Source organism: Salvelinus alpinus, chromosome 9 (assembly GCF_045679555.1).
Source record: "Salvelinus alpinus chromosome 9, SLU_Salpinus.1, whole genome shotgun sequence".
NCBI lineage: Eukaryota > Metazoa > Chordata > Actinopteri > Salmoniformes > Salmonidae > Salvelinus > Salvelinus alpinus.
Genome location: NC_092094.1, coordinates 86,629,831 through 86,643,316, shown reverse-complemented (window position 1 = coordinate 86,643,316; position 13,486 = coordinate 86,629,831). Strand labels below are relative to the sequence as shown.

The following is a 13,486-nucleotide window of genomic DNA, read 5'->3' as shown; positions in this document are numbered from 1 at the left end:
GATTGCTGAGGAAATGTTTTTAATCCATTTTAGAATAAGGCTGTAACGTAACAAAATGTAGAAGTCAAGGGATCCAAATACTTACCAAAAGCACTGTAGTTAGTTAAAATAGTTCATCAATAGCCACCCGGACTATCTGCATTAACCTTTTTGCGCCAACTCTTGACTCATCACATTCGCTGCTGCTACTGTTTATTATCCATCCTGTAGCCTAGTTACTTTATCCCTACCTATATGTACATGTCTACCTCAATTACCTCATACCCCTGCACATCAATTCAGAACTGGTACCCAGTGTATATAGCCAAGTTATCATTGCTCATTGTGTATTTCTTCCTTGTGTTATTATTTTTCTATTATTTGTTGGGAAGTGCCCGTAAATAAGAATATCATCCTGTTGTTTAGGAAGCATGTGACAAATATTGTATTTGAAGAGCCCATCCACAGCACGCCCCCCCCCCCCCCAAATCACACCTGACAACCACCCTCACAAACACCACTGACAGAGCTAATTCTAGCTGACGCAGAGGTCCTGATACAGCAGAACCAACGTTAGGAAATCATTGCAACATCACAAACACACAGTGACAGAATTGGGCTTTCAGCACCGCTGTATCTATACTGAACAAAAATATAAACGCAACATGTAAAAGTGTTGGTCCTATGTTCTCAAATTTTGTGCACAAATTTGTTTACATCCCTGTTTGTGAGCATTTCTCCTTTGCCAAGATGATCCATCTGACAGGTGTGGCATATCAAGAAGCTGATCAAACAGAATGATCATTACACAGGTGCACCTTGTGCTGGGGACAAAAGGCCACTAAAATGTGCAGTTGTTACGCAACACAATGCCACAGATATCTCAAGTTGAGGGGGCGTGCAATTGGCATGCTGACTGGAGGAATGGCCACCATTGCAGTAAAGTTCATTTCTCTACCCTAAGCCGCCTCCAACGTCATTTTAGAGAATTTGGCAGTACGTCCAACCGGCTTCACAAACACAGACCATGTGTAATCACGCTAGCCCAGGACCTCCACCTGTAGGATCGTCTGAGACCAGCCACCTGGACAGCTGATGAAACTGGGTTTGTACAACCCGAAGAATCTGCGTGCTTGTTGTCCTCACCAGGGTCTTGACCTGACTGCAGTGGGAAAATGCTCACCGTCGATGGCCAATGGCACGCTGGAGAAGTGTGCTCTTCATGGATGAATCCCGGTTTCAACTATACCGGGCAGATGGCAGACAACGTGTATTGCGTTGTGTGGGCAAGCAGTTTACTGCCGTCAACGTTGTGAACCGAGTGCCCCATGGTGGTGGTGGAGTTATGGTAAGCTACAGACAACAAACACAATTGCATTTTATCGATGGCAATTTGAATGCACAGAGACACCGTGACGAGATCATGAGGCCCATTGCCGAGCCATTCATCCGCCGCCATCACCTCATGTTTCAGCATGATAATGCACGGCCCCATGTCACAAGCATCTGTACACAATTTCTGGAAGCTGAAAATGTTCCAGTTCTTCCATGGCCTGCATACTTATACTCATTGAGCATTTTTGGGATGCTCAATGATCGATGTGTACGACAGCATGTTCCAGTTCCTGCCAATACCCAGTAACTTCGCACAGCCATTGAAGAGGAGTGGGAGAACATTCCACAGGCCACAATCAACAGCCTGATCAACTCTGCAAAGGAGATGTGTCGTGCTGCATGAGGCAAATGGTGGCCACACCAGATACTGACTGGTTTTCTGATCCACGCCCCTACCTTTTTTTAAAGATATCTGTGACCAACAGATGCATATCTCTATTCCTAGTCATGTGAAATCCATAGATTAGGGTCTAATGAATTTATTTCAATTGACTGATTTCCTTATATGAACTGTAACTCAGTAAAATCTCAGAAATTGTTGCACGTTGTATATTTTAGTTTTTTGAAATCTCTCCATAAGTACAGGAATCCAATTCCATCAATGTATGTTTGGGATAAGGATGTCAGCAGGTCCACAGTGAGGTACCTCTTTGAGCTGGAGAACAGTCCTCTCGATGTCGTTGAGGTTGGGGGGTGAGAGGGCAGTGGAGAGAGCGGGGGTTACCCATGTCCAGTAGCTTCACCTTCAGCATGATGTTGGCCAGGGGGGCACGCTGGGAATAGTACAAAAATATCATAGTTACTGGCAGAATAAACTAGCAACTTTATAGGTCTAGTTGAGTAGCCTGCCTAGTCTTTCAGTAATCACATCTGGTGCATAAATCAATCAACAAATGAATCCAACTTCGCAGGTGTTAATCATCATACTATCAATCATAGTTATGAGCTTGGTTCTTTGCCATCAGGGCTGACCTAATGTATGACTCTCTTACCACCAACTCAGGAACCACATAGTCTGGGATCTCATTCCTCCAGAACTCCTTGGTCACCAGCCGGTAACAGTAGCCCTTAGACACTCGCCCAGCCCTGCCTGAGGGAGAGAGGATTCACAAATCCTCATTGGGAATTCTATTCTTGAATTGGAATTTCAATTGCTTTCTTGAAATGGAATTGCCTCCCTGATGGGCAGTATGAGGTGGAACTGCATAGTACTGTACCTCTGCGCTGGTTGCAGTTGGTCTTGGAGGCCCAGGTGAGGCGGAGGGACTGGTAACTGGTCTCTTTGTCACAGACCATGTGACGCGCCAGACAGAAATCAATCACTGTCAACAGGAATACATCAAATTCAGACACATGGAGTGAATACAGTACGCAGTACATATAGCAAGGAAAGTCTGTAAACATTATGATTAAGGGCCTCCTGAGTGGCACAGTGGTCTAAGGCACTGCACAGCAGTGCTAGCTATGCCACTAGAGAACCTGGTTCGAGTCCAGGCTCTGTCGCAGCCGGCCGCGACCGGGAAACCAATGGGGCGGCGCACCATTGGCCCAGCGCCGTCCAGGTTAGGGGAGGGTTTGGCTGGCAGGGATGTTCCTGTCCCATCGCACACTAGCGACTCCTGTGGCGGGCCGGGTGCAATGTACGCTGACACTTTGGCCAGGTGTACAGCATTTCCTCCGACACATTGGTGCGGCTGGCTTCCGGGTTAAGCGGGCGTTGTCTCAAGAAGCAGTGCGGCTTGGCTGGGTTTCGGAGCAAGCACGTCTCTCGACCTTTGTCGGTACGTGAGTTGCAGCGATGGGACATGACTAACTACCAATTGGATACCACGAAATTGGGGAGGAAAAAGGGGTATATTTTTTTTAAAATAATAATATAAACTCAAAAAAATAAATGTCCCTTTTTCAGGATCCTGTCTTTCAAAATAATTAGTAAAAATCCAAATAACTTCACAGATCTTCATTGTAAAGGGTTTAACCTTTCTGGCGCAGGCGTTCCGCTAGCGACCCACCTCGACAACATCCGAGGAAATTGCAGAGCACCAAATTCAAAATACAGAAATAGTCATAATAAAACTTCATAAAAAATACAAGTGTTATACATCGGCTTAAAGATTAACTTCTTGTTAATCCAGCCGCTTGGTCAGATTTCAAAAAGGCTTTACGGCGAAAGCATACCGGGCGATTATCCGAGGACAGCGCCCAGTTTACAAAAGCATACAAACATTTTACAACCAAGTAAAGGAATTACAAAAGTCAGAAACAGCGATAAAATTAATCACTTACCTTTGAAGATCTTCATATGGTTGCAGTCACAAGAGAACCAGCTACACAATAAACGTTCGTTTTGTTCGATAAAGTCCCTCTTTATATACCAAAAACTCAGTTTTGTTGGTGCGTTTTGTTCAGTAATCCACTGGCTCAAAGGCGGTCAAAACATGCAGACGAATACATCCTAATAGTACTGGTAAAGTTCATTGAAACATGTCAAACAATGTTTATAATTAATCCTCAGGTTGTCAATTGCCTAAATAATCGATAATATTTCAACCGGACAATAGCGTATTCAATAGAAAGGAAAAACAACGAAGGGCGCACACTCGGTCACGCGCAAAACCAGCACTGCATGATTCTACAGTCCACTGAGAGAAAGGTCTCATTCTTCTTCATTTTTCAGAAAACAAGCCTGAAACAATGTCTAAAGACTGTAACAATGTCCAAAGACTGTTGACATCTAGTGGAAGCCATAGGAACTGCAATCTGGGTCCTAACCCATTAGATACTTTAAAGGCATTCAATTGAAAATACCCACATAAAAACAAATCCCACTTCCGGGATGGATTTTCCTCAGGTTTTTGCCTGCCATATCAGTTATGTTATACTCACAGACATTATTTTACCAGTTTTGGAAACTTTAGAGCAGGGGTGTCAAACTCATTTCGCATCGTGGGCCACATACGGCCTAGGGAGATGTCAAGTGGGCCGGACCATTAAAATTATACCATACTCTGCTATAAATAACCAAAATATCATGTCTTTCCTTTGTTTTGGTGTAAAGAAGCACAAGAACATTAGGAAAATATTGAAATTTAATGAACTATCCTTTTACAAAACATTTCATGAAACACCTCATATTTCCTTAGACAAATGTGCAATTTACTTTTATCATTCACAAATATGCATTGCAACTGATCCCACTGATTGTACAAAGGCACAAAACTTTAATTGGTACTGAAAAATATAGTAATGCACTTTAAGATTAAATGAGACTTTTAAAGAAAGGAATTTTTAAACCACTTACACATACGCATATAAAATCTAAATGTAATCCCTGCGTACACCTTACAAACTAAGGAGAGTGATTTTAAATGTGTAATGAAGAAAGTGTTCGCCTGTCCTGTAAATCTGTAAACTTCATACATGAAACATACATACACATACAATACATACTGAAAATTTATGGAGTTGTATGAACAGTAGAATTCCATCACACAACTTTTGTTTTGAAGCTGCTGACTAACATTAAAGTGCACATTTTTTAAATCACCACAGTAAGGATTCATCTTCACAGAGCTGTATTCTTTCAATGCAAACAGTATCTAAGGCAGCATTTTAAAGATGTTAGTCTAGTCTGGACTTGTATTTGTTCCTGAAACTTGGCATCTTTTGGCCTGTACAAGTGCATCAACACCAGGTGTCATGTCCTGACTAGCTGTCACTTTCAGAATGTCATTTAAGTGCTTGTTTGTGAGCCTTGAACGCATTTTTGTTTTATTGATATTCATCACTGAGAAAATTTGTTCACAAAGGTAGGTTGTCCCAAACATGCACAAAATTTTAGCAGCCAGGGCTGTTAATTTGGGGTACCCTGGTAGTAGATACTGATAAAATCTGTCCAGACCTACAGAGGCAAATTTGCCCTTCAAATCTGCATCACACTGCAAATCAATTATCTCTAGCTGAATTTCGACCGGCAGATCAGAAGCTTTAACTGTGAAAGGTAGCCAGGCTGTCAGCCTGTAGCCAGGCTGACAGCGCGGGACCAGTCCACTCCAACTCTGTCCAATGCAGCAACGACAGAGCCGAAAATGTCCTCGGCTGTTGTGGTGTCCATCATTGGCACCAACTCAAGAAACTCTTCAGTAACAGTCAATGTCTCATCAACTCCTCGAATAAATATGGCCAGTTGGGCCACGTCTGTGATGTCAGTGCTCTCGTCAATTGCCACGGAAAATGCAATAAATGACTTGACTCTCTGTTTCAATTGACTGTCTAAATCTGCCGATAGTTCCGAAATCCTCTCTGCTATAGTATTCCTCGTCAGGCTAATATTGGCAAAAGCTTGTCGCTTCTCGGGACATACAAGTTCAGCCGCCTTCATCATGCATCGTTTAACAAAGTCACCGTCGGAATACGGCTTCGATGCTAATGCTATTTCGCTAGCAATTAGGTAGCTGGCTTTTACCGCTGCTTCACTGACTTCTCGGCTCTGGATGAAAGTTGACTGCTGTTTCCTCAGACCCGCCAGCAATTCGTTAATCTTATCTCTTCTCAGTTGTCCTTGCAAGCCGTCATATTTTTCGCTGTGATGAGTCTCGTAGTGGCGTCGAATATTATATTCCTTCAATACCGAAACTTGTTGCAAACACACCAAGCACGAAGGTTTTCCGTGCATCTCTGTAAATAAATAGGACGTGGTCCATTTTTCTTTGAAAATTCTACACTCCTTATCTACTTTTCTCCGTTTGGATAACGACATTTTGGCTAATGAGGGTGTAGCGGAGAGGTAGAGACCAAGGTATTAACAACGTCGTAACAAGCAGCAGATGGCGCATTGATACCGTCTGCTGTTTTCAGTCTCTCAGTGATGCGGCTTGTCTTCTACTCTGATGGAAAGAGTGCGCCCCTTAGCGGATAATCCATGAATTGCAGCGAATTAAAAATATTAATTCCATGTCTTTTATGCATTTTTTCCACTTTCAAATTATCCTGCGGGCCTGATCGAACCTCCTTGGGGGCCGGTTCCGGCCCGCGGGCCGTATGTTTGACACCCCTGCTTTAGAGTGTTTTCTATCCAAATCTACCAATTATATGCATATCCTAGCTTCTGGGCCTGAGTAACAGGCAGTTTACTTTGGGCACGCTTGTCATCCAGACATTGAAATACTACCCCCAAGCCATAAGAAGTTTTAAACACTGTTTCCCATGCTTGTTCAATGAACCATATACAATTAATGAACATGCACCAGTGGAATGGTCGTTAAGACAATAACAGCTTAAGACAATAAAGGGTAGGCAATTAAGGCCACAGTTATGAAAACTTAGGACACTAAAGAGGCCTTTCTACTGACTCTGAAAAATACCAAAAGAAAGATGCCCAGGGTCCCTGCTCATCTGCGTGAACGTGCCTTAGGCATGCTGCAAGGAGGCATGAGGACTGCAGATGTGGCAAGGGCAATAAATTGCAATGTCCGTACTGTGAGACGCCTAATACAGCGCTACAGGGAGACAGGATGGACAGCTGATCATCCTCGCAGTGGCAGACCACGTGTAATAACACCTGCACAGGATCGGTACATCTGAACATCACACCTGCGGGACAGGTACAAGATGGCAACAACTGCCCAAGTTACACCAGGAACGCACAATCTCTCCATCAGTGCTCAGACTGTCCGCAATAGGCTGAGAGAGGCTGGACTGAGGGCTTGTAGGCCTGTTGTAAGGCAGGTCCTCACCAGACATCACCGGCAACAACGTCGCCTACGGGCACAAACCCACCGTCTCCGGACCAGACAGGACTGGCAAAAAGTGCTCTTCACTGACGATTCGCGGTTTTGTCTCACCAGGGGTGATGGCCGGATTCGCGTTTATCGTCAAAGGAATGAGCGTTACACCGAGGCCTGTACTCTGGAGCGGGATCGATTTGGAGGTGGAGGGTCAGTCATGGTCTGGGGCGGTGTGTCACAGCATCATCGGACTGAGCTTATTGTCATTGCAGGCAATCTCAACGCTGTGCGTTACAGGGAAGACATTCTCCTCCCTCATGTGGTACCCTTCCTGCAGGCTCATCCTGACATGACCCTCCAGCATGACAATGCCACCAGCCATACTGCTCGTTCTGTGTGTGATTTTCTGCAAGACAGGAATGTCAGTGTTCTGCCATGGCCAGCGAAGAGCCCGGATCTCAATCCCATTGAGCATGTCTGGGACCTGTTGGATTGGAGGGTGAGGGCTTGGGCCATTCCCCCCAGAAATGTCCGGGAACTTGCAGGTGACTTGGTGGAAGAGTGGGGTAACATCTCAGAGCAAGAACTGCCAAATCTGGTGCAGTCCATGAGGAGGAGATGCACTGCAGTACTTAATGCAGCTGGTGGCCACACCAGATACTGACTGTTACTTTTGATTTTGAGCCCCCCTTTGTTCAGGGACACATTATTCCATTTCTGTTAGTCACATGTCTGTGGAACTTGTTCAGTTTATGTCTCAGAGGACGTTTATTTTTTTGCTGAGTTTATATATAAACATTATGAAAAAGAAAACACCCACCATATTTGACATCTGGGACTGTAACAGAGCTCTCTGCAATGTTGGTGGAGAGGATGATCTGTGGAGACAGACAGAACATTAAAAAAACAGAGCTACGTTCTAGAAGTCCTATTCAGTAGAGTGGTGTGATAGTTACCTTCCTGTACCCTGGGACAGGCACCAGAAACACCCCGTTCTGCTCCTCCAGAGTGACAGAGGAGTGGAGAGGGTACACCTGCAGTCTGAAACATACACCATAACAGCACCATCAAGTTTCTACTAAGTACCGGTCACACACACAACCTACCATAGTCATGCCCCAGAGACGTAACCAATGAACGTCAGACACACAACACCCACCTCTTGCGCACCAGCTTAGACAAGGCCTCTTGCATGTAGTGGATCTCACCCAGACCAGGAAGGAACACCAGCACACTGCCTCGGTCTGGCAGAGAAAGGCCTCCCTCCCGCTCAGTCCTGCTGTTGAGATACACACAATGGGATAATTATTGGACAACTATAGGACATCTAAAATCAACAGTAACTAATAAATAGTGAACAAATTGTTAATTTATCAAGCAAGCTAAGATGAAGAGTACTGCTGCTTGAACCCTAACCTCTGATCTTTGGCCTCCAGCTCGTCAAAGCTCTGGATAAGGCTGACAGCCACGTTGTACATCTCCACAGTGATGTAAGGTTCATCTGGATGGTGGGTATCCACCTGATAGATAGATAATACACAGACAGTGTTAGGTTAGTCTAAACTGTGAGTACCAGCTACATCCACAGACAAGGCTTGATGCTTCCCCACCCACCCTGTAAGGAATCAGGCTGCAGACGTCATCCAGGTAGAATTCCTCGATGGCGTAGGGAGCCCCCTCCACCTCAAACACATAGGCTGGGTTCATCTGGCTGCAGATAGGCGTGCCAAAGTACTCTGCAAACTCCCTGCAGTTGATGGTGGCTGACATGAGGATGACCTGCATAAAGGGGGAAGGGAGGCGGTGTGTCTGTTCAGTCAGTACGGTTTAGGATCACATGGTGGTGAGTGCTGAGAAGTGTGGGCTGAGAAGCGTGGGCTCACCTTGATGTAACGAGAGTTGGAATGGAGGAGCTTCCTCACAACCAACAGGAGAAAGTCCAACTCCTCCGTCCGCTCATGGACCTGAAATACACAGAACCACCCTGCTTACTGACTGGCTCATCCACTGCCATGGCAAGATATTACTCACCATCAGCTAGTTTGATGTTACTGGGTACTAAGATACACTGAACACCAGATAGGACAACATTATTAGCGGTCAAGTCATCTGTAGACTACTTTGAAATGACGACCAGTCTGTCTCAACAGGAAAGTGAGTCTTGGTTACCTCATCTATGAAGATGTGGGAGTACTCAGTCAGGCTCTTGGCTCCGACCAGTTTCTGCAGCAGCACCCCAGTGGTCATGTAGATGAGTCTGGTGTGTTCAGTGGCCATCTTCTCTAGGCCCACCTGAAACAAACCAACAAACATAATGGCTAAGTGGCAAGTGTACATTCACACACAAGCACATAAACACATCCATGTAGGTCAAGAGGAAAGGTGAAGCCTAAATACTGTCACTTCCATCTGTGACGTCAAACAATCATTACCCAGAGCACTCTCTCACCACACAACGTGACTCTCTATCAGACAAATTACCTGTCCTAACAACCACGCCCCCCCCACCACACCCCAGGGAAGATGCCATCATGTTCTACTACTCAACTCTAAGTACAAATTCCCTTACGGCTTGACTTTCATAAAACTCTCAGAGAAACTAAAGATCGAGAGAGAGAAGGCACAGTAAATATCCACTACAATCCCCCTAGGACAGACAGAGCCAAAGCTAAGAGTACTGGATAAAAGCAGCCCTCCATGTTAGTACTGACAGGGGAAGGTCACTGTGAAAGTAGAAAATCTCCATACATCCTCAAGGCCTGGAACCCATCAGTTTCTCCAGCTCTCCACTGGAACCATTACAGTGGTAGGAACCTATCAATTGAATAATAATCATTATATGGTAGTACATGAATGGTATAAATAACACTTTATAGCTCCCACAAGGTGCAGAGTATGAGTACTTGGCTACCATTATCTTCTAGTGTCTCCTACAGCTCTGCTTCACCCCTTCATCTTTCATTAGTTCACACTCTGCACTATACTGTGACCTCCCATCTATATTTATTCTGACAAGCTTTCAAGCCCTTAGGTGTTCATCAGGTCAGCCCATCACTATATCACTCCTCAATCACTGTCTTTCTAGCAGTGACATCACCCCTGCTGCAGTCCACAGCAGAGCAGACAGAGGCGAGGAGCAGGGAGTTATAATTAGACTGTGTCTCTTGTTTCAGAGCTGGACACAATGCAACCAGACAGCCTGGAAACAGTCCAGCATGGAAGCCTGTCCACCCCACTCCTTCCACTCCTCTCTCTGTGAGAGAAACGTCAAGTGGGCTTTTTGTACTGCGCTTCATCGAGAGATAATAGTATCGCTAGAGGTGCTAAACTCAGTCCACTGCCACTTGTTATGCAACCTGATTTCTTGTTTCTTGCATCTTTTCCTCTCTCTTCTTTCCACCAAGGGATGTGTATGGTATGCATGGTAATATGTTTTTTGGGGTATAGATATCGAAATGGTATAATTAACAAGGTATGAGTGAGTGTGGTGTGAATTCTTCACTAACCTGGTATCCCACCAGACTACCCAGGGTGCACTTGCGCTCTATGGCAACCCATCGGGCAATGCTGCTGGCGCCTATTTTGCGAGGCTGGGTGACCATGAGGTTACAGGGGGCATTCTTCTCGCTGTAGTAGTCCAGGATGAACTGGGGCAGCTGGGTAGTTTTCCCACTGCCTGTGGCTCCACGAATGATCACCACAGAGTTGTTCTCGATCAGAGAGATGAGCTAGAAATACACAAACACATATCAAACACAACAGAGGAGAGAACATTATATTTGCCATTTTAAAGCTGAACATCAAAATATGATTAAACAATCTAAATTACAGTTTATAATAAAGTATTCTAATCTGTTGTTTATCTTCAGTCACAAAAACATCCAAAACATTCAGATTCTGCTCTTGCTGGACAATAAATGTGAATCTGAGTAGGAAATGAAAGTCTGAAACACAGATATTTTCAATAATGGCCCTACTCCATCAGACTTATGTTACTTGAAAGCATGTGATGACAGTCACAGTGAGTTAGGGTCCCTGCTCTTGTTGCGCCTATGGCTCCATCAGATAGAATCAGTGCTCATCTGAAGCACAGTAAAACCTTGAATGGAGTTACGACCTGAGGAACTGTTGCCAATGACCATCTCTATTCAAGTCTATGACCTGAAAAGGTCTGAAATGGCAGGAGTACCTAAAGCGTGTGTGGCTACTAAAGTATTTTACCTCCTGTCTATTCTTTGTGATGGGCAAGCTGGGGTAGTCATAACTGGCCAATGGGGGTGGAGGCGTACCTAGAGTTGGAAAGAAACACAAAAAGGTTTGCTCATTGACTTTCTTAATTGTTTGGAAAAAAAGGAATCCAATTGAAAGCCAAATTAATTAGAAAGTTATATCAATGTGTAACTCACTCGCAGAAAAGTCAGGCTTTCCTGTCTTGTTCCTCAGTCCCCCACCTTCACTCTTTGGGCTGACCTGCTGTTGGGGAGCTTTTGCAGGGCTAGAGAGAAACACAGATTCTCAGGTAAATCAAAAGATAGTTGACTGTGCACTGAAATGTCAGACCAATGTCAATTCCATGGCTATTTGGTCTGGCCAAACGAGAAAATAAAATTGCTGTATGGTGTTTCAGTCCAGCCACTGTCGTGGATAATCGTCTCAGAAATATAACACTCTTACAAGAACTTGTAAATTCAATATAGACTTTTAATATAACATATCAGAAGTCGTGTCAGTCCGCAGAAAGACCCCCTTCCATAAGCACTGGCTCTGTTCTTATACACACACACAGCACATGGGTTCATCACATACCTTAATTAAATTACTTCTCCTAGGTCATCTGCCACTATTATCCTTCATTTCAGGCTTCCTGCTTGTTTATGCCCAATAACGCCTGTATCCGCTCTTGATTAGATTATAATGGTGGCAGGACCCTCGTGTCCTAAAATTAATATATGTCTATCTTACCCTACGCACTTATGGCCTTTCCTCTCTATTTAATCTTCATAATGATGTCCTGCTCTTTCCATAAATGCACTTTAAAGCACGTATGGCTTTGGCCATCTGCTAATCTTTGGTTTACTGTTTTTACCAGAATGGCAAATGCACTCACATATTGCCTTCTCCTCCTATATTCTAATGTACACTTCTATGTCTGTCCCTAAATGTATCATTCACTCCCACACCACCCAATCCTTTTAGAAAACCAAACTTATCAGCATTTAAGTGTCAAGGAGAGACAATGCAGTTCTGTAAGTTCATGTACACTCTTACAAAAAAGGGTTCCAAAAGGGTTCTTCGGCTGTCCCCATAGGATAACCCTTTTTCGTTCTAGGTACAACCCTTTCTTGGTTCCAGGTAGAACCCTCTGTGGAAAGGGTTCTATATGGAACCCAAAAGGTCTCTTTCTACTTGGAACCAAAACAGGGTTCTTCAAAGGGTTCTCCCAGGACAGCCGAATAACCCTTTTAGGTTATAGATACACCACTACACTCTTAGAAAAAGAGGTGTTATCAAAGCTAGGTGAAACAAAGCGCTCCCCGTTGCACTCATATTAGGCAGCTGCATCCTAGTAGTGATAATGTGGCTTTTTCACTGAGTAAATAATGTTGAGTAATGCTAGTGTGTCTTTGTCAAATCAAATAGCTCTCCCCCTACTTTCTTTCTGAATTCCCTCCCCTCAAAATTATCTTTCCCTTTTTTCCTCTGAGTTTCTAACATTCCTCTCTCTTACTCGTCCTCCCTGTCATCTCCCCCACTCCTCTCATTCCGTGGCTGGGCCAGTCAGGCCTGGGGCAGTGTTGCAGAGAGAGCAGTCCCAGTCATCTCAGCTTCTCTCCGGGCGAGAGGAGGACTTTATCTACACAGCAGACACACTGTCAGAGCTGGGAGCAGCTCACACACACATCTAAAAATCCACAAGGGTTGACATGCACACACTCACTTCAGCATCTAACAAAGCAGCTGACCTTACAACAAAGCAGCACCAAAGGAAAGGAGACAGCATGGAGTCAGAGGAGAACCCCGAGTAACTCCGCTGGACACAGTCCACAGGACAGGAGAGCAGGGACGAGTGAAGATTACAATTACAAGTACAGAGAGGACAATTTCTTACAGACAGACAGCAGAGGAGTGCAGACAGCGTATGAGCCACTCTCGATCAGGACTACAAGTCCAGTAAGAACCAGAGAATGGAGACTTCACTGACAGACCCATGGATACAGAGTCCTGGAGATGCTACTCTGAGGTGCCTGTGTTGATCTCTCTGCCTACGTCTGGCTCTCTCCCTCAAGCCTCCTCACTGCAGCATTCAAGAGTAAGTACCAACAACCATGTGTATTTTTTAAAATTACATTTCACACTACATAGGCTATTTGCCATTTATGGTCAGA

The 13,486-nt window shown here is 44.6% G+C and overlaps 1 pseudogene; it reads right to left on the bottom strand.

The window, feature by feature from the left end:
• LOC139531010 (ATP-dependent RNA helicase TDRD9-like) overlaps positions 1 to 13,486 on the bottom strand; it is a 43,509-nt pseudogene that overhangs the window by 17,709 nt on the left and 12,314 nt on the right.